The sequence below is a fragment of the Rattus rattus genome, chromosome 1 (genome assembly GCF_011064425.1).
Source record: "Rattus rattus isolate New Zealand chromosome 1, Rrattus_CSIRO_v1, whole genome shotgun sequence".
NCBI classification, from domain to species: Eukaryota; Metazoa; Chordata; class Mammalia; order Rodentia; family Muridae; genus Rattus; species Rattus rattus.
In genome coordinates this window covers 142,215,975-142,237,966 of record NC_046154.1, presented here as the reverse complement: position 1 = coordinate 142,237,966, position 21,992 = coordinate 142,215,975, and the positions used below count along the sequence as shown (strand labels likewise).

The window sequence follows — 21,992 nt, the reverse complement described above, 5'->3', positions numbered from 1 at the left end:
ATATTAAAGGTGTGCCCCAGAATTCTAATTCCCGTGCACTTATCAATAGCAAATGATCACATGGCCCCAGGTTTAAGGTGCAGCGGTGTCACTTTGCTGTTCTCTGGAGCTGGAACCAGATGTCGCCCTCTGAGCACTCTGCACCTCCAGCCCTGTTTACTAACTTGCTCACTCAGACTGGCCTTCAAGTCTCTGCCTTGTGGTTTTCCTGCCTCGGCTTCCTGAGCAGCAAGAGGAAGTATGCATCACCGTACCCAGCTGAGGTGCCTTTACCAGCAGCTTCGCTTTACTCAAACTCTGTGGTTCTCGGGCGTGTACTTAAGAGTTCCAGCAAACCTCAAGCTTTTCACGCCATACTTCTTTTTATACATGATGATGGCTGGAAAGACCTCCCATGAAAAAGGCTGGGGGAGAGCTTACTCAGTGCTCCCTGTAAGTAGCAAATGGTTCTTGCTCACTGAGGTCTAGGACTCAGTATTTTCTAACATTACTCCTCCACATTCTTCTGGGTGCCCACTCTACTCACAAAGGCAATACACAATTGCAGCTGACAATCAAGGTCTCCTCATCATCTAAAATGGAGCCCAATAGGTTCTGTGCTCTGAATTCTTTTTCTGCAAGCTGCAAGGATTCCTAAGAAGGTTGTGTTTTCTTCTTGTTCTTGTTTTGGAGAAAGAGTCTCTCTATAAACCCAACTATCCCTGAACTTAGACAATCTCCTGCCTCTGCCTCTGGAGTGCTGGGATTAAAGATGTATGCTACCATATTGAGTTTACTGATTTTCTTTACAGAATCTGTAACTGGAGGAGTCCTCTAGTGTCTGTCACAATAAATGCCTATCAGTCTTGTCTTTAAACCACAAAGTACTAAGAAAAGTCAATTACAAATGAGCAAATTTAGATGTTCAAATAGTCCAAAAAATTAAAACATATTTGATATTTGCATTATGCAATGCAGAATGACTTCAAGGGTTGGTCCTATCACTACCTGTCCAGTCACAGGTTTACAGGAAATAGTAGTCACAGGCCGACTAAACTGAAATAGTATGTTTTTACAAGAGAGCAAAATAAGGCAATCCTAAGCACTTCCTTTCTGTTTCCTTACTTATACATTGGTAAGCTTTCGACTGAAAACGGAAACCTCATTTAACATTCCTTAATATTCCTAATACAATAAAAAAAAATTGAAGATTCATTAAAACAAAACCCTTCTCCCAAAATTAGATGTAAAACTTCAGTTTCAAAGGAGTTAATATATGTGGGGAAAGTTCAGCCTAAAAGCGCTCAGAGGAAGACAGATAGATAAGGGGTAATAAATATGCCCAACCTATATATATTTTAGATATAAAAGGGTTTGTTCAGCCTTGTAATAAAGTAATAAAACATAATATAAAATATACATAATAACATAATAAAAATAATAATAAAAGAATTAGCTTAGGGGTTGGGGATTTAGCTCAGTGGTAGAGCACTTGCCTAGCAAGGGTAAGGCCCTGGGTTCGGTCCCCAGCTCCAAAAAAAAAGAAAAAAAAAAAGATTAGTTTAAAAGTTCACTCAAGTTAAAGCTGCATTGTAGATAGACAGACACCTATAATGGAAGCCAGTGAATAGAAAAAAGTGGGCTGGGTTTTCCTCCACCTGCCAGAAAATGGCAACTTCTATTGGTGGATGAACTTGTTGTTTAAGTAGTCTTAACTTTGTTCTCCTGGTCTTTCTATAGATACAGGATGGAACATCCATCAGTCACTTGCTTCAAGTACCCTTTTCACTCAAACTTAAAACAATAATCATTAAAGTTAAAATTTAAAGTTAATACCACTGTTACACCAAGTTAACCTAATTGCTTCTTTCTACCTTCTATGATCCATTAAGATAAAATCTAAGAGAAACCTGTAGTTCCGCTATCCACTAAGATTTTAGTAATACTTTTCCAACATTTTAAACAAACAAATAAAAAAATAAGGCATGAACAAAAATATTGCTGGCATTCTATACTGTCAAAAAGGACAGATAGTCTGTTCCTTACTTAAAGATGCTTCCATCACTGTCTGAAAAGTTATCAACTTTTAGACATAAGCTCGGAATTTCAGAAAATTTCTTTAATTACTAGTTTTATTTTTTGAGGTTATAATTACATTATTTTTCCCTTCCCCTCCCATCCCTCCAAACCCTTCCATGCTCCTGTCTTTCAAACTCATGGCTTTTCCATTAATTGTTGTCACACACACACACACACACACACACACACACACACACACACGTATGCATGTCTATTGCATATATTCCTAAATGCATAAACACAACCTTCTCAGTTTATAGAATGGTACTTGTATGTATTTTTTTCAGTGCCGACCATTTGGTACTGGATAACCAACCAGTGTGCTCTTCTCTGAGGAAGACTATTTCTCCTACTCTACATTCTTAAGGAAAAATCTGTATTTATATTTTATATGCACTATTGCTGTTCTGTGAGAAGGTGTCAGATCCCTAGGAGCTAGAGTATGGACGACAGTGAGATAACATGTAGGCACTAGGCACTGAACACAGGTCTTGAGGAGGAGCAGCAAGTGTGTGTTCTTAACTACTGAGCCCTCTCTCCAGACTCATCTTAATGAAGTCTCTTACTGCTTTCTCACTAACTTGTTCTCCATATAATCTTAATACAAGACAGTTAATAATTTTAGCAGTAGAGGGTGGGGTGGTCCAGCTGTAACCCCAGCACTCAGCAGACCGAAGCAACAAGTCAAGGTTGAAGCCTCAACTACATGCAAATCTGACACAAAAGATGGTTTTTCCCTCAGTAATAATATTAAGGACTATTTTCACACACAATATACATGCACACAAAAAACACTCTAGTCATAGCTAATACAAATGTGTTTTAAAATGGAATTGTTTACTTTTAAAACAAGAAGGAAGCCTATCTTTGTCACTTAATAATCAGGAAGTTATTAACATAAAAATATATTTAAAAGATAAAAATATATTAACAAAAGGCAGAATTCATGGTCAGGAGAGGCTGTCAGAAGCTAAGGCCATGTGCTGCTCTTGTACAGGATGCAGGTGCCATTCCTAGCACCTAAGCTGAGCTGCTCTCAAACTTCTATGTCGCAAGCTCCACTGGGATCTGAGACCTCTGGCCCCACAGGCACCTGCATTCTTATACACATACTCAAGGGCAGACACCGACACAGACAGACAGACAGACAAGCACATGCCAACTAGTCTGTTTACTCAACAATAAACAACAGAGAAATCCTGTCTCAAGTTGCAATGACGATGAATGGCATTGGGATGTCCTCTGACCTCGACAAGCACGTCATGGTCTGCACATGTCCTGTCCCACCACACCTCCACATAAAATGTTAAAGCCATACATGGGGTTGAACAATGTCCTCTTCAGCTATGTAGCTCAGTCAAGGTCAACAAGAGTTACATGAGATCCTATCACAGAAAACATGAGATCCTATCACAGGGAAAATATAAATAGAATTGTCTAATTTTAAAGCAATACAGAAGTATATCTTTAACACTGAAGTAAATTTAAAAGATGAACTATTTCAATAAAAGGCAGAATTCATGGACAGCAGAGGCCGTCAGCAGCTAAGGCCATGTGCTGCTATGGTAGAGGACCTGGAGAGGATAAAACACAAAAAACAAAACAAAACTATGAACATTTAGAGTTTTTAAAGTCTACTATCATATATATCAAAAACAACAGTACAAGTTGCCAATGGGAAAAAGAGAAAGCTACTCCAGAAGTGTAAATGCGACCTTATATTCAATCCAATCCAATGTTACTTATTCACATAAACCAAGGCAGACTTTTATGAAATAATAAAGGCTTCGTTTCTATAATATACAGTTATAAAAAGAAAATATTAACAGGAGGATACAACAGTCAGCTTTTTAAAGAGAAAACAGGAACAGAGTCAGTTTACTAAAACAAATGAGAGTTACTAGAAAAATGTAGTTATTCTGTATATTAGAAATTATTTCTTAAGACTGAGTAAAGCTCAGTTATGATAAACAACAAGGATAACAAACTAAAGACTAATTATCACACTAGCTCTAACCAGCTCACATTCACTGGTTAGTCAATAATCAAAGTGTATATGTAAAGGTCAATAAATACTAGGCAAAATACATTAACTATTCTATTCTAACAGTGTCACCTTCATGTGATAGCCCACAGCTGGGGCAATATGATGTGGGTACACAGACACCTATCTGACAGCCGTGAAGGAAACCCAAGAGCTTTATACTACACAAATGAAGCACACTCTGCTGTTGACATTTTCTATAAAGCTAACTCACAGAACACAACCCAGAGGAAAGGACTTCCTAACATTTAGTTGGAAAGACTGAAGGGAGGAAATGACCAGATCTATATACAATGTCGTTTGAGAACATAAAGGCAGAACTGGTGTTTGTTCTTCCCAGTGGAGCAACCTAGGATTAGTCGATTGCTTCCTCAAGAGTATTTCTTATTCTAAAGGGAATCCTGAGGATCCAGCACTGCTTACTTAAAAGTACTGTTTACTGTGAAGTGTAAGACAAGTAACAGATGGTTGGGGATTTAGCTCAGTGGTAGAGCGCTTGCCTAGCAAACGCAAGGCCCTGGGTTCGGTCCCCAGCTCCGGGGGGGGGAGGACGACACACAAGTAACAGAAACTATGGTGTGCCCCCATCCCCACTTACAGACCAGGTTAGGCATACAGGGACCCTAAAACCTACAGAAGTAGTTCTCAGCCACGATGGCACATCAGTAACCTGGAAACCTAAATGCAGGACAGACAAACTGGGCCTGTTTAAAGCCATCATGGTTCCTACTGCAGACAGGCCAAAGGCAATCCCTCTGAGGTGTGGCCCAGTCAGGCTAATAGAGTAACACACAACGAGGGCTCTAGTACATAAATACACCGTCCTAATCCTTAGACAAAATAGTTGCGTGTGCACACACACACACACACACACACACACACACACACACACACACACACCTATGTAACTCTGCCTGACCTGTACTGACTGCAGTTTGGGCTAGTCTTGATTCTCAGCAGTCTTTTGCCTCAAGATGGCAGCATTATTATGTATCGCAGCATTATTATGTATCGCCATGCCCAGTTCAGTCAGAGTGATTTTTAGTATTCTGGACTATTCAAATCCCTGTTCTCATTTGTAAAGTTAGCAACTAATAACATAAAAGCAATTGGCTAACCCTAATATTTACCACAAGGGGGAGTACATGAGCTGGTTATTTGGATTTTACGATACTAATATAAAGTCAATGATATTAAACTATACATATTAAAATACTTTTTAACAAATTATATTATTGGTAATTCTAGTTATATAAGAGTTTAGGAAGTGTAATCCAACTTGTAAACTGTGACAGGTAAATAAGAAATTATAGATAGTATAATGTGTCAAAACATACAAGAGCCAGGTTTAGAGACAAATGTATTTAGTCCCAGCACCTGGGAAGTGAAAGCAAGACGATCAGGAGTTCAAGATCACTTTGGGATACACAGGTAAGCTCAAGGCCAGCCTAGACTGCATGGGCTGTATCCCCCCCAGTAAAACCAAACATGGATAGCTGTGTGTGATTCTCAGAGTTTTTCACATTCTATCTAACACTGAGTAAAGACAATTACTATCCGACTTTTCCTAAGTCTTGTCATGTAATAGTTTAATGATTCTGAAAACGAGAAACTTCTCTCTTTTCTAGGTTTGGCAAAGTATCATCAAAAAGTCCAAGATACTGCCAGTACCATCTTACAAGGCACCAGACCCTTCTAAGTTTATGTCTATAACTACTAGTTCCTTTTTACTTCATTTCAGCTATTTATTGGTTTCTTGAGATAGTGCCTGATGAGTATTTTGTTATTGGCTTTTCGAGACAGGGTCGTTGTAGTTCAGGATGGCTTTAAACTCATTAACTTGCTATGTAATTAAGGACTTTCTTAAAGTTATGATTCTCCAGCTTTCACCTCACAGAAATTTACACAGCTGCAGACTTGATCCAACAATATCAATTTCCCCCAGAATTCATCTTCATTAGCTTCTTCCCGCTTCTTCTGAGACTCTTACTACGTGGCTCAGGCTGTCCTTGAACTTCAAGCCGCTTGTTCTGTACTGTCTCACTTTGCCCACCTCATTTTACTGCAGGCATCCAGGTCCAGAAATAACTAACTCCCACTGACATGTGAATTTATTGAGCAGAATGAAGAAGAGCTAATAGGAGAAGTAGTATGATTCTCTATTGGGTATTCTCAGCAGCTGGTATAGGGTCTAATATAAATACTTCAGAGAAGTATGATAAAGGAAAGAAATTACAAATTTATATCAAAACTACTATCAGGGAATAAGTAAATCTTACAAATAAATATACTGGATTTAATAGAAAAATCTTTAGACTAGATTACATATTTACTTTTATCTTTAAGGCAATCTTCTTGCTTCAAGCCTACTCTCATCCCTATTAAGATATCCATCACATAAATATTAATTGAAAAAAAAAAGGTGTCCTCTGGGTTTTACTTTACTGTGTAAGTGGGACGGTCACTGGATTAAATGCAACAAGAAAAAGAAAAGCTAATTCAAAGCAAGCCTTTTGATGTGTGGGGGGTTTGAACCCTGGAAATGTGTCAGTCTGTTGCCTTCTTCACAGCACAAGACGAAAGAGGCTGGTATTCAAGTCTTTATCTTGCATAGTTTAGAAGAAAATTGCACTTTCACCAAGAAAGGGAACAAGGGATGAAGAAGAGAACAGAATGAAATTGTTTTATTGTGTGGAAAAGAATAGAGGGAAGGACTGAGTTGAGGATAGGGTAATTTCTTATATACCCTGAATAAGAGATAGGATGTGGACCACATGTGTAAGAATGAAGACTGCAGTATTCTCCAAAGCCCATGTCCAGACATGGGTAGGTTAACCCTGAAGGTGTAGAAATTCATGGATTCTATAACATTCATGATACTGAAACCAAAACAAAAGAGGAGACCCATTCTTCACCATAAGCTAAGCTAAAGGCTTTTTGTTGTTGCTATTATTCAAGTGAACAGGCATTTACAAAAAAAAAAAAAAAAAGAGGTCTGGAAATTAGACACCCAAGGGGAGGAGAGGAGTGCTGTGAAACACTGTCTTCAGGACACACGCAGCAGCCGTAGATGCCTGCGAAGACCTATGTATGACTGTTCCCTTCAGCACTCGTGACTGATGCAGGAAAGGGATGTGCTCCCCTTGAGGACCCGACCCTCCCTGATGAACTATGAGCGGGGATTGGTGTCATTTTCTTCAGTGGTATACAGATGGTAAGTTGCCCATGCTCCAGTAAAGAATCTCTATTGTGTTCTCACACTTACCTTGTCTGAAAAAATAGAGAGGGGAAGACCAATGAAAAGAAGAGATCAGCAAAAAACAGGAGAGCACAGTGAGATGAATATGACTGCAACAGAGAGCATGAAACTCTTATGCACACGCGTGTGCACACAGACATACTTCCTAGACTTGAACAGGCAGACTCTGTCAGAAGTCAGACTCAAAACAGAATGTGAAGACCAGTTCCAGAAAAAACAAAAACCATCCCGGCAAACCAAGAATGGCTGTGAATTACAATTAACTCCTGCTGCTACTTGATGCATTCAGCCCAACATTCAACACAACCTAAAGATGACTGTACCACAAGGAAAGAATCAACTGTACAACTGTGAGTTTTGCTATTACAAGATTGGTTCATGAATTCTCATAGGGAAACAGATGGAAAAAGACAATAATTTTCTGAAATTATTCTATGTTCTAGCAGTTATGTTCTGCACAGTCTAGTGTGTGCGTGTGTGTTTGTGTGTGTGCATGCATGTATACACATGAGAGAAAGAAAGAAAAACAGAGACATAGAAAAAGAAGCAAAAATACACAGAGAGGGAGAGGAAGAGGGAGAGGTTACAATCTTACATGCTAAAAACTCATCCTAGTAGAACCTACTTAGCTTTACAAGGTAAAATGAGCTCAGAACATGACTTGTCTATGATAGCACCAGGGACTGGTGTCATATTAATGATTTAAGCTCCACTCACAGGCCTCCGTGCAATGCAGTCTCTTGCTGAACACAAGCAAGAGGACAGAGTTCTTTCTTACACTTCTGCTAGGAACACATACAAGTTACTCAACATCTGCTCCTCTGCACCAGATCTGCAAATGACACCAAAAGCACTCTTCAAATGGGGTCACGAAAACACTGCACTTATGGAGGAGTCATGAAAGCGCTACACTCTTGGGATATCATAAAAGCAGTGTACTCACAATGGGGTCACAAAAGCACTGCACTCATGGAGGAGTCACAGAAGTGCTGCACTCATAGACAGAGGCTACAAAAGTGCTACACTCATGGGGTATCACAATAGCACTGCATTCACGGGGGGCGGGGGTCACAAAGAGTCACAAAAGCAGTGCAGTAGTGAGTGGGGCTACAAAAGCGCCACATTCACAGTGTCAGAAAAACCCTGTACCCATGGAGGATACAAAAGTAGTGCACTCATGGTGGATAGGTGGGTGGGTGGGGCTCATAAAAGCACTGCACTTATGAGCCTTATAACTAAACTTGACAAAAAGCAAAGAGGACCATTTGCTATACAGATGATACAGATTGGAAAGATATTAATACCAAAGATAGCCAGGTAGCTCAGGATCAGAAAGAAACACTACACTTTCTCATATAGGTGGCTCTTAGATGCTAATCACTCACTGAGCATAGAGATAGAATATAGGCTCCAAAAGCAGGGAAGACGTCCATGACATCGGGAAAAGGAGGTTTTAACAAGGGAGCGGTTAGACAATAGAACATGAGATACTAAAGTAGGAACAGCAAAGGGCACAGTGGGGAAAAGAAACAGCAGGAGGTGGGGCTGAAATCAATCCGTAGGAAGGAAGTAGGTAAGAAAATGCCAGAAAGGAGCTGTTACTTTGTAAACTCATTTTTAAAATTATAAAAAAAAAACAAAACAAAAACAAAAACAAGAACCATGCTAATAATGCAGTACAGGACTTTGGGAGAGCAAACAGAATGCACAGATGACTATAAAGGGTTGAGCAGTGCAGTGTATACAACAGGGCACTTTGACAGCTTAAGTGTGATAATAAGAGAAAACATTCTCAAGAGACTTGTTCACAACCATAACCAGGTTACTTGTCAAGAATACTCTACATAATTACTAAAGAGAAAACCTTTTCTTAAAACACAGGATAAAGGATCAAGACTAAAGCCAGTGTTTAATGTAGAAAACAATTTTCCCTTAGCATGAAACATGGCATCTGCAGAATGCGTTTGATCTTACAAAGAACAAAGAGCTGGGGCAAGACTACTTTAAAGAAGTCCTTACAGTACCTGAAGACATTATAAAATCCTACGCTAATAAATGCTACTAAAACCATAAATGAAAACAAACAATAACAACAACATACAGTGATTAGGTAAAAACTTTGCCCAGACATTGCACCAAAGCTATAGGAATAACAACTAGTACTGAGCAGATGCTCAATTCATTAATTATGGAAGTGTCAAACTGAACTCCAATGCAATGACAATTCGCATCCACTTAGATGGCTACTAAAAGATAAACAGGCTCAGATTCTTGGAAGGGAGGTGTAACTCAGAGTAAATGTATGCTTAGTGCACATGAGATCCTAAGTTTGATCCTCAACCAACAGAGATGGCAATACACAGGCCACTAACTACAGAGATAGAACAGTGACAGTGAGGATGCTGACAAACCAAAACCACACAGTACTGTCAGGAATGTAAAACACTGAGGCCGCATTTCAATATGGTAATTTCTTAAAAGGGAAAACATAATTTTAAATTCAGTCTAAGAAGTCCAGTTCTAAGATCTACTCAGGAGAAAGAAATTGTCCACATAAGATTTTCTACAGGAGTCTCATGGCAGTGTTCCCAAACAGCAAAAACAATAGCTCAAACATACATCAATTGTGAATTGATTGAAAAAAAAATGTGGCATTTATTCCTCAAGTCATAGATTCCACATATGAGGTATGAAGCTATAGCTGGGTGACAGAAACCAGATACAGAAGATCACTGTGTGATCCCATTGCTATTAAAGGTTCAGAAAGGCATCTGTAGGAGCAACTGGCTGCCAAGGCTATGTACAGTGGGATCCAAGAGTGGATTCTACTGAATATGGCCTAATGAAGGTGTTTAAAGATTAGACACCGTGGCAGTTTGCACTATGCTACCATTTTATTTAAAAAAAAAAAAATCACTGTGTTAAAGATTTAAAAATGGGTAATCTTGAGGCTGGAGAGACAGCCCCTGTATGAGCACTGGCTGCTCTTCCAATTCAATTCCCAGTACCCATATGGCAACTCACAACCTTTTGTCATTCCAGTTTGAGGGGATCCAATGCCTTCTTCTGGCCTCAAAAGCATCAGGCAAACACATGGCTCACTGACATTCATAAAAGCAAATACTCATACATACAGAATAAAAATAAAGGGGAAAATAGTAAGATTTCCAGTAGATGCATACCTGAAAGTGAGAGAAAGCGCATACCCACATACTAATGCAGAGGGGGGAAATGTGTGAGCATTTTCTGAGGGTAAAGGCAATTCTAAATAAAGACCACGTAACATCCTGCAATAAGAGGCATGAAGACCAAACCGGATGGAAGCATACACTGTAACTAACCAGCCCCTCAGGACAAACTGACAGTGAGTTCCCTGCTTGTGGCCTGCTTCACCTGTAAGAGTGCATGCTGTAGAAAACACCACAGTGACAGTATTCACAGCACTGGAATGATCCTGGGATTCTCCTCAGTCGCTTCTGATAACAGGAGAACTAGTCAAGAGACTAAAAAAATATTTAAGTTGGATAAATATATGTATGTATTACTGCTTACATTACTAGTATTACTTTACTAGAACTATAGTTTCTATATTACAGGCTCTACTGGGAAAATAGGGATAAATCCCTGAGCCAAAAAGAAACAGTGTATGTAATGAGGAAGCATCCCCAGCTGAATCCACAGCTATTATGACAGTAATGGTGGTGGTTTGGTATTTAGTTCATTTTAAAAGGTAAAAGATTTGGGAAGCTTCTTTTCTCTTCTCTTCAACTTAATTACACAGGAACAAAGATAGTGCTGAGAGTCCCTTGTAAAAATCCTGAGCTCTGGGAAGACAGTTAAGTAAGCAGAACGGAATTCGACTTTATCACTAAAGGTGATGTTCTGATGCAACATATTAGGATTTGAAGTGACCTGCTCTCCTAGTCTGCAGCAAAATTAAACGTAAGAATAACTGCTTCAATTATAACTTTGCGAAGAAGACTCTCAACTGCCCCTCTCTGAACAGGAATGCTCTAATTAAGGCCTATCCTCTATACTCTATACTCAATTCCCCAAGGGGCATCTTATCCCTTAACTGCATATTACCAAACCAGAGATGCCCTGCCCTCCCTGCTCTGCCCGGATCTCTGTATCAAGACCACTAACAGGCACATGCAGAGGAAAGGGCTTCTGTAAATGTGGTCACTGTGGAGGTTAGAACCACACCTGAGTCACAAACTCAGACAATTAGAGGCTTTGTGTAAGCCATTCTCCAGGTCCAAGTGTCTTTTCCCCTCCCTCCCTCGGATTTAATACATGGAACACAAATCAGTATACGAGGGTGTAGTGTGGGAATAAGGCTCCCAGAGCAGCTTAACAGATTACACTTAGCTATGACTACTGCTTCACAGATGCTCTTTCCATCTTACTTGTTATATCTAAAACAACTGTAGAATTCTAATAAAGAGTAGTAACCGTGGTGGTTTGAACAGGTATGGCCTCCATGTGTTTGAATGCTTGGTCCAAAGGAAGTGACACTTATTTGGGGAGGGGGGCGGTATGGCCTTGGAGTAGGTGGCTTTGTTGGAGGAAGTGTGTCACTGTCCCGGCAGGCTCTGAGATGCTCAAGCCCAGCTCAGTGTGGAACAAAGTCCTGTAGTGACAATTTTGGACTTTTGTTTTCTTTTAAAACACAGAAATACTGTAAGACTATGTTTTCGTTTTGGTTCCTGATACAGGATATGGGGCTGCTTCAGAATGTCCACAGCAGCCAACTGTAATTTGCCTCCTGCCCTAGCAGGGGCATGACTTTTCCAGATGCTGATAATTTCTGAGATTGTGTGATATCTGGAATTCTGGGGACTTTTCAGAGGATATTAAATTCTAAGACCTCAAAAGGCGGGGCAGGTTGCTGGTTGTTGATGACAGTCTGTTTAAGTAGCTGTGCACCGAGAAGAAACTAGATATCCTGACGGCAAAGCTCAAACTTACCCCAAGAAACTTAATGACCCAGGGAGTAGTCTAATGATAGATAGTGTTGTACCCTCTCTGACCCATGACTTTATGAAGGAATCTCTTTCCTCTCTCCCCTCTATCCTTTTCTCTCCTATCTAGTGATAGGGGGTAAAACAGAGGGGATAAAGTAGAAGAAAAAAGAACCCACAAAATAGCCAAAGACCAGTTAGTTACAGTCCCCTTCTGCTGCCTCCCAACCAATACGCAACTCTTGGCTCCTCCAGCACCAGGTCTGCCTGCACACGGCTATGCTTTCTACCATGACAGTAATGGACTAAACCCCTAAAACTAAGCCAGTCCTAATTAAATGTTTGCCTTTACAGAAATTGCCTTGGTCAGGGTGTCACTTTATAGCAATGGAAACCCTAACTAAAACAGTTGATACCAGGGAATTGGGTATTGTTGTGAAAGGCCGGACCATGCTTTTGTTTAAAGGAATGAGGATTTGAGACATTGGATTAAGAAAGCAACGGAGTGCTTTAAGTGGGGCCTCAACTGGCCATCCTAGTAAAAATATGGAAGACAGTGGTGCTGAGGGTGATTTGAATTGTGCGAGCCTGGTACAAAAAGTTTCAGAGAATACTTTTAGTATGTTGCCTAGAGAGAATATGGCTGCTTTTTTGCCCTTGTCCAAAGAGTCTGCCTGAAGCCAAAGTAAAAAGATTTATATGGATTGCACTGGCAAAAGAAATCTCAAAACAGCCTGGCATAAACTCTATCCTGTAGTTCACTTTTTTTATAAAAAAATTATTTATTTTATATATATATATGAACACACTGTTGCTGTCTTCATGCACACCAGAAGAGGGCATCAGATCTCATTAGATGGCTGTGAGCCACCATGTGACTGCTGGGAATTGAACTCAGGACCTCTGGAAGAACAGTCAGGGCTCTTAACCTCTGAGTCATCTCTTCAGTCCCTGTAGTTCACTCTTAAGAGGGTTTTTAATCAAATGTAGGAATCTGAGAAAGGAAAAATTCAAAATGTATGTATGGTTCAAGGAATGTATGGGCACCAGGAAGTAGAATAGAGCTAAATCCTGTGTTCAAGGAGATAACAAGATTATAGATATTAAATGGAATAAGGGACTGGTGATCTCAGGGCAAGATCTCACAAAGCTAAGCTTCCATATTGTAAAACGCATATTCCTATGCAGTTGCATGAGCAATAGTTATATCATGTTAGGTGTTATTATAACCTGGTTATTGTTTAGGCTTTTGTGTTCAAACAAGGTATAATTATGTCCTAGTTTTTATAGCCTGGTTATTGTTGTCATTTGGAGACAAGGAGATGTGTCATATGCAATGTTAGCACTCGTTTTGAGTACCCCCTAAGCTCTTCAAAGGCAAAAATCTTGGTCCTTTTTGATCTCTGCTTTTCCCACACCAGAAACAATGCCCAGTACAACAGACTCAAATATGCTGCAATATGCTTTCCCTAGTCTCTTGCTTTGCCCCACCTGTCATCAAGACTGGCACAAGTCCCTTTCCACTTAAAATGGGACATTAATAAAACAATCAAAAATCGTGTATCAGGGCTGGAGAGATGGCTCAGTGGTTAAGAGCACTGACTGCTCATCTAGAGGTCCTATGTTCAAATCCTCTCACAACCATCTGTAATGAGATTTGATGCCCTCTTCTGGTGTGTGTGACAGCTACAGTGTACTCATATATAATAAATAAATAATTAAGCAAACAAACAAACCTTTTTTAAAAATTCATGTATCAGTAGACAGATACTCCTAAGCTTCTTGCCTGCCAGTTGCTTTTTTTTTTTTTTTTTTTTTTTTTGGTGGCGGCAGTGTATGTGTATGTGCGGGGCCCTCATGTATGCCAGGCTGGCCTGAAACTCACTTTGTAGTATTAAGGATGACTTTGATTTCTAGGTCTCCTACCACTGTGATGGTATGTGAAGCCTTGTGTCAAACGCGGAGGTTCGGACATGCTAAGTAAGTACACTACCAACTGAACTACAGACCCAGCTGCCTGATCTTCAGTCCTGAGATACTGAGATGCTGCTGTGTGCTGTAACAAGACAGAACAGTGCCAGAGCTGACCAACCATCCCGGTCAGGACTAGGAAAGAGGAGATTACTACGCCCATGTGTTCCCACACCTAAGTAAACGCTATGCTGCTTCAAACAGACACACCAGACATATTAGACACGCTTAAAATATGCTGCAGGTCATGAAGGGCCATGCAAACTCAGCTCACTTTATGAAGAGAAATTTACAAAAATCAAATTACCTAAAATTAAGCCCACCATTGTACTTAAATATCCGGTTCCACTTCCCAGGTTAAGAAAAGATAATCCTGGTTGAAGTTTCAAAGCTTCCATAACTTCAGAATAAATGCAAGGTGCTGACAAGTGTATGTTCCCGTGCTTCCAGGCTAAGTCTTTGTAAGCATTGTCTCTGTAGCCTTCCAGATAGTAATCTCCGCGGTCAATGGCTCTGAAGGCTTGCTCTACTCTTTCAGTTCGGATGTACTGAGCTTCTTTAAGGTTATCAATTAAGTCATCATTATCTTCCCCAGCACTCACAGCTCCTCCCATGACAGTATTCAAATCAAATCATAAGGTAAAATGTAACGAATTAGTAGAAATGGCTTCCAAAATGTGCTTTTTCTTTTAAATATTGAACTTGATTTCCAAAAATAAATTAAACCTGGAAAAGAGTAAAAATAAACAAGTTTAAATTAATGTGTATTATAATATTTAACTACCATTTCCCAAGAACACATTTTGTTCCAGACACAGTGACTTAAATATACTATTTACTTAATTCTTTTAACAACAATGGAAGTTAAAAAACTGGGGCTAAGAATTTAAGTTAATTACTACTGGTCCTATATGATGACGATGAGTCACATATCAAGAGATTAACTAATCATAATTACATGCAACTTAAAATTCAGTTAGTCAACTTCATCAAGTGTCATATGCTTAACAGCTCCCTCGGGTAGCTGCCACATCAGCTGGTCTGAAGAGTGAGACTGGTTTAACTTAGTACCAGGTCTTTCTGAGTCAAAAATCATGCTCTGAATTACTTAGCCACATTTAAAGTAAGTAATCCTGGCTTAATGACTTAAAATTCCTGATTATAGAAGCTAACAATTTTACATGGTATACATTTTAAATATTTAATATTTATATTGCCTAAACAGTAATATAAATGCAAAAGCAAAATAAGACAGTGATTACATGGCATTCCTATAACTCCAGCACTAAGGAAGCAAAGGCAGGAGGTTCATGATTTCAAGACCAACCTGGGCTCTCAAATTTTAAAAGCCAGATTTACTGCTTTAATACCTGTACATGCGCAAACACAATGACCGCTTTGCTTGCTAAATTTTGTTATAATAATGAGACCACAAGCTTTATTAACAAGTTTGATACTTTAGCACTGGATTACACATGCACGCGCGCGCACGCGCGCGCACACACACACACACACACACAAACACACACACACTAACAAAACTTGCATCTGGCACGTCTAGATGCTTGAGATATAGAAGTTTCCAGAATGAGACTGTGGAAGTTAACATCTCTTCATTGAATTAACACTCTACAAAGCATAGTCTCTGTGGAAGAGTGACATACATTCATATATATTCATTTATATTCATATATAGTTAGGGGAGATAGAAGTAGGGCATGGACCATCATCTCTGTATAAACAAGTCTGAATAAATGACAGACAAATGCACACGTCAACATCAGGAGAGAACAATGGAGACACCATGTAAGGTGACCCTGTAATCTGGTGGGAGGATGTCTTAGTGACTCTGAAGACACATAAGCAGAGGGCCTTATTACCAGGGTTAGCTGGTATCACATCTTTGGGGACACAAGTTTTTCGTTTTTCATTCTTTCTTCCCAGGCTTTAAGACTTAACCCATGAATGAGTTTCTCCGAACTGGATCTACTCATGACATTATACAGCTTACATAGTATACTTAGTATGATGTGTTAAAATCTCTATTGTGGTTTGCTTAGATTTCCTTCAACAGTGCAGTGGAGTGAATAAAAATGGTCCCCATAGTCTCATAGGGAGTGGCACTATCTGGAGGTATGCCCTTGTTAGAGTAGGTATGCGTTACTGGAATAAGTGTGCATTAGGGATGGGCTTTGAGGATTCGGATGCTAGGTCCAGTGGCTCACTCTCTCTTTCCTGCTGGATGCTGATCAAGATGTAGAATTCTCAACTACCTCTCCAACATCAAGTCTACCCGTGTACTCCGTGCTTCCCAACATGCTGGTAATGTACTAAACTGTAAGCCTGATTAAATGCTTTCCTTTATAAGAGTTGTCATGGTATCTCTTCACATCAATAGAAAACCTAAGACAGATGGTGAGTTGTATCTGTTAAGAGAGAGTGAGTGTGTGTGTGTGTGTGTGTGTGTGTGTGTGTGTGTGTGTGTGTGTGTGTGATCCTGTGCATGCAGCTAACTCATGGGGAGCCCAGAAGAGGGCATCAGATGCCCCTGCTGCTGAAGTTACAAGCAGTATGGTGGTGCTGGGAACAAAACATGGTTCCAGTAGTAGCAAGTGCCGTTAACCACTGCTCTCTAGCCACTCTCTAGGCTTGTCTTCCTTTTTTAAGTGGCATAACCTCTAAGTACATCTATCATCTTTTTCAGCCTGTACTCAAAGAATTTAAATGACTACATTACACAGAGCAGTCTCTAATGTGTAATCTAATGTGGCACTTACCAAACAATTTTACAAGGGTAGTTTGCATTAAAAATAGACATTTAACAAATGGCTTGACTGTGTAAAAGCAACAATTTACTAGATGGAAAAATTATTTCCTTAGTATTTAGTTCCAACACTTAAGAGGAAATTGACCCTTCATGAAATCCATGTTCAAAATTATCTTAACCAATCAACCCAAAGTTAGACAACTACAAAGCCTACATTTTTTTCAACAACAAAAAATATATTTTACTTTTATTTGTGTTGTGTGTGTGTGTGTGTGTGTGTGTGTGTGTGTGTGTGTGTGGGTGGGGACCTGGAGTCACGCATGGCAGTGAGCCTCTTGGAATCCAAACCCCTTGGGCCCTCAGCCAGGGAAGCTAGTGCTGCTATCTGCAGGCTGCAGAACATCTCCAGCCCCACAGCTCACATTCTTGGTTAAGAAATAATAACTACCACTATTTACTGGAAGAAACATTTCACGGTGTTTTATTACTAAACATTACAATCAGCCAATGAGGAAGGAAGCCATCAGTATGTTCACCTTTTAGAGAAAGCATACACTAAAGGACAGAATCAATCTAGTCCAGAAGAACACAAAATGGGTCCTGGACAAAGAAAGTGAAACTGAAGGCAGCTTCTTTAAAGGCGTAGGTGGTGAAAGGGATTGCAGGCTGAAGTACTCAATCACAGAAATAAGACTGCTGAGAAATTATCCACAGCTGGCACTTCCTGGCACCTTAGCTATCTTTCACTGCAGATCAGTAATTTCCTCCTTCTGGGCACTGACCTTTTCCAAATTTCTGGACCTTCTCTTACTAAAAAACCAAACAAATCCCAATTCTTGCATACAACATGAGAATGCTCTTAAACCACCCCAAAACCCAGGAGATTCACATCTATTAAAAGAAAAAAACCTACTTCAGGCAACATTGAGCTAATCAAGAGAGTTTTAACAAGGACAAAATAATTCCATCTCCAAAATGTTTCCAGGGTGTGTCCATCTGCATACAGATCTACAGTACGTCATGGATGGAAAACGCAAAAGGTGGTGCCTGAATGGCAAATACACATGAGAAATCCTTTCTTTGTGTTCTAGTAGGAGGCAGATTATCAGATCTGAGCAAACAGTTACAAGGAAACCTGGGAAATGGGGCTACAATGATCTTCCTTTATTTGTTGTGGGTACTTTCTTTTCCCATTATTTGTGGTTACCCTTCATCAATGATGGTCTAAACTATTAAGTGGAGGATTCCAGAAATAAGCAATTTGTAGGTTTTAACTTGTATCCCCATTCCCAGTTTGAAGAAATCCAATACTGCCGTGGTACATCCTAGCCAGGGTGTGAGCCCTGCCTCACCCAGTTGTTGGCACTGTAACTGTGTCTGGCATGACTCTTATGGCCCAAAACACTCAGAAAAACCCTGACGTATTAGTCAGGGTCTTATACAAATCCCTACCTCCATCTTCCTTCACCTCACGTAAGTGCATCACTTCACATCATAAGACTAGACAGACATACTCACTTCAGCACTAAGGACATAACTGGGAATCAAAGGCTGGGAAAAATACTCGAAGCAGATGGTAACCAAAAGAGAGCATATAGCCAGACACGTTGGTGCATGCTCGTAATGCCAGTACTCACAAGGAGCTGAAAAGTCACATGAAATACGTTTTTAGCATGATGGAGTACAAGCAAACTCTGTTGGCAGGAGTTCACAAGTACTTGAAATGAAACATTAAATGTTCCCAAACAACCCACAGTCAAAAGACTCAAGGAGAATTTCCTTCAGTATCTTCGAACATTGAAACTGAAGCAAGCAGTGGTGGCTCATGTCTTTAATCCCAGCATTGGAGAGGCAAAGGCGGGTGGATCTCGAATTTGAGGCCAGCCTGTTGTAGCTACAGAGTGATTTCCAGGATACACCAAGAAACTCTTGTCTGAAAAAAATTTTTTTCTGAAAAATCCAAACTACAAGATGTATCAAATCAGAACCAGGTGCCAGCCATAAATCACTTTACTAAAGGGGATGAAGCACAAGGATTACAAATTGGATTAGTTTGGGCTATCCTGGACTCTGATTTAGTTCAAGATCAAAATGGGCAACACACAGGGAGATCTTGTCTTTAAAAGAAATCCAGAATGGTAGTACGCGCCTGCAATTCTAACATATGGAGAATGGAAGAGGGTTAAAGCTACAGTCATCTCTGACTACACAGTAAGTTCAAGGCCAGCCTGGACAATGTGGGATCATCACAACTGAAAGTGATAGATGAGGACAGAAAGGGTGAGGTAAAGCTCAAGGACAGAGCTCTTCTTGCCCAGCATGCACAAGTTCCTCCTTTGAATGCCCAGGATGGCTCAGTATCCCCATAAGGGAAGAAATATCCAGTGGCCCAGGCCCTGCCCTTGAGTGTGTGTGCGTGGGGGTGGGGAGGGTTAGGGTGGGTTGATCTCAAACAGGCCACACTGCTTAATGATGATGTTTTAGACCTTATCCTCATGTTAAGATATGAAGACGGACTATGGGAAACCGCTGGATTTCAATGTTCTTCTCCCCTCTTTGGCTATGCTGAACAAATTCTCTTTTCCTGTTTTTCACTATTAACTTGGCTTTTAATTGGCCTATTAAGGATCCTAACCCCGGCACTGTAAGGGCACACACACTAAGCTCAACTCCAATAAAAAAACTATAAATAAATTTACCCCTGTATGCAGATGATGGGTGAGGGCCAACCATCCCTACCTGGGACCCTGGACAGGTGGTAATCATTGCACAATTACTATTCATGCCAATATTAGACTCCATTCTTTTCCAAGTACTCCTGATGTTCATTTTCTGTAAATACGCAGAGACTGGGGCATGAACAACCTGACCTCTAACTGGTAGCTACTGGCTGCTTGAGCAAGACGACAATCAACCTGCAGATTACTCCCACCTTTATTATGTCAACATATCACATACGCCTTTAGATGCTGTATGCCTTAGTTACTTTTCTACTGCTTGAGGAGATACCATAACCAAGGCAATTTGTAATTGGGTGACTGTTTACAGTTAGTTTCAAAAAGTCTATGAACATTGAGGGGTGGAGCAGAGCAGCGGTTCAGCATGGTACTGAAGCACTAAGAACACATCTAGGGGTTGGGGTAGAGGAGATGGAGACAGGCACAGGCACGGGCACAGGCACAGGCACAGGCACAGGCACAGGCACAGGCACAGGCACAGGCACAGGCACAGAGACAGGCAGAGAGATAGCGAAGAAAAGACAGAGATACAGACACAACAGAGACAGGCACAGGCACAAACAGACTGGGCCTGGCATAAGCTTCTGAACCTCAAAAAATACTCTCAGGAACACACCTCCTCCATGAAGGCCACACCTCCTAATCATTCCCAAACAGTTCCATTCGACATAGGAGCCTACAGAGGCCATTCTCACTCAAAGCACTATACCATACAACGTACTATTACAGCTCTTGAATATGCTGTCTAGCACTGTTTCAAACAGCTTACACCAGACTTTCCGCTAGCATAAGCCTTGGAGAACTCTAGAATCCTACACCCATTCCTATGTGGGTCTGAGTGAAAGCACTTCTCCTGATGACCTAGCAAAGGGGTTAATATTACTGTTGCTGAAGACAGGACCACAAAGCCTCATTTGCATGTCAAGTTTGCAGTAAGCAGTACAAACACCCTTCCTCTGGCTGCAGGAGCAAGTCACTCAGGCTGACTTGAGTTGGCTGGGAGGTACCCTCCTGAACTGCTTTTCCTCCTGTTTCCACAGGAGCCTCATAACAGATTGCTCTTCAGGGGCCTCTTCTTCACTACTTTCTTAGCAGTGTTGGTCCTGATACAAAGAAAGCAGCATCTATCTTCTGGACCAGGCAAGGCTCAAGTAGAGGGGCTGGGACACCAACATAGCCACAGAATCTTTGACCTACAGTTTGTCCTGCCTGCAGAGTGTTCTGGGACCAGAGCCTAACATAATTGTCATCAGAGAGACCACAGCAACTTCATCTAGCACGTGATAGAAGCCAATGCAGAATTCCACAGCCAAACATTAGGCAGAGCTTTGGAAAGTCCCATGGAAAAAAAGGGAGGAAGGACTGGAGGAACCAGAAAGGTCAGGGACACCTCAAGAACACACCTCATAGAACCAACGGATCAGGATTCGTGGGGGCTCACAGAGAACAAGGAGCCTGCAGAGTTCTGACCCAGGTCCTCTGCATATGTTATAACTAAGTAGCTTGGTGTTCTTGTGGGAATCCTAACAGTGGGAGTGGGAGCTGTCTCTCTTCTGCCTGCTAACGCTAACCCTTCTTCTCCTACTGGGTTGCCTTGTCCAGTCTAGATGTGATGGTATATGCCAGGTCTTAATGTAACTTGTTACGTAGTGCTTAGCTGATGTCCCTGGGAGGCCTGCTCTTTTCTGAGAGGTATGGGAAAGGGATAGGGCTGGGGATGGGAGATGGATCTGGGATAGAGAGAAGGTAGGAGGAAGAGACTAAGGGAAGGGGAGGGAGGGAAACTGCATTCGGATGTAATGTACGAGAAAGAATAAAATTTAAGAAAGAGAAAGCAGCATCTCAGACAGCAGACCAAAGGTACAGTGAAGCATTAAGCAGGTTACTTAGCATTTGAAAAGAAGCAGCTGAACAGATCCGAAAGAGCTATAACTGGAAGAAGAGGAACAACATGCAAAGCTGAGGTTAAAGGACAGGTGTTCTTAAAAAGAAGAGGACCACTGGCCTTGACTGCTATGAGCTACATAATGCTGTTGTCACGGCCTGGGCAAGATCTGTCATACATGTAAATGTGAAAGTTCCACAACTCAAGGGCTGCACAGGAGCTGTAACATAAGAGCCTGCCATCTCCACCCACTGTCAAATGTCAAGGAATACAAGTAAATGATGGTCACGCCATCACACTGCAGCA

The 21,992-nt window shown here is 40.8% G+C and overlaps 1 protein-coding gene across 1 annotated transcript in view; it reads right to left on the bottom strand.

Moving 5' to 3' along the window:
* Pcmtd1 (protein-L-isoaspartate (D-aspartate) O-methyltransferase domain containing 1) overlaps positions 1–21,992 on the bottom strand; it is a 71,727-nt gene that overhangs the window by 25,922 nt on the left and 23,813 nt on the right.